Here is a 668-nt window from a genome sequence, read left to right as displayed (position 1 = left end):
CAGGAATGCCATCTCTTTGCTAAATATATCCCTTGCTGAAAATAAACCTGTAGTCCTTGGATGCTTGAATTCCTTCTGTACAAAAATTATCTTCAAAAAACACATCTAGTATTAATCAAAATATAAAATTATCTAAATCATGATATGAGAAAAGAGAAATTGGCAATATATACAATTCACATATTCGCATTCTCTAATATTATATTTCTTATAGATTTTTAAATCTTTTAATGTTTTTTTATTACATTTTTTATACTTATCACTTTTCCCTGAATTCATAAGCCCATCACTACAATCTCCTCTGGCTATCCATCATTGGTGTCACTAACTATTATGTAAACTTGACTAGTCCACAAACATAAAAGAAAATCAAATTTGAAAATAACTTTTGGTAAAAAATCAGGATCCATTCTGAACTATATATGCACAATCTAAATGTTAATAAATTAATGAAACAGGCTATCTTTTTCCCTCCAGTATTATTCTTGAAGTGGTATAGTGTTCTTAACATATAAATAAAAGCCTAGGCCAATGAAATTCAGGATAAACATAGGAGATTAACACAAGCTATATCTCAAAGTACATGGTATACTGGTATTCTATATAGTCTAATTAAAGTGAAAATTAATTCATTTACATAGTGTCCCCATTTAAACATCTGACATTTC

General features: G+C 28.1%; 1 protein-coding gene across 1 annotated transcript in view; it reads right to left on the bottom strand.

The window, feature by feature from the left end:
* Positions 1-668, bottom strand: part of LOC119584974 (succinate--CoA ligase [ADP-forming] subunit beta, mitochondrial-like) — a 10,296-nt gene that overhangs the window by 5,209 nt on the left and 4,419 nt on the right. The gene's annotated exons all lie outside the window — the stretch shown is intronic.

This window comes from Penaeus monodon, chromosome 19 (assembly GCF_015228065.2).
Source record: "Penaeus monodon isolate SGIC_2016 chromosome 19, NSTDA_Pmon_1, whole genome shotgun sequence".
In the NCBI taxonomy this organism is placed as follows: Eukaryota; Metazoa; Arthropoda; class Malacostraca; order Decapoda; family Penaeidae; genus Penaeus; species Penaeus monodon.
Note: the sequence above shows the minus strand (reverse complement) of the source record. Positions and strands in the feature narration are given on the sequence as shown.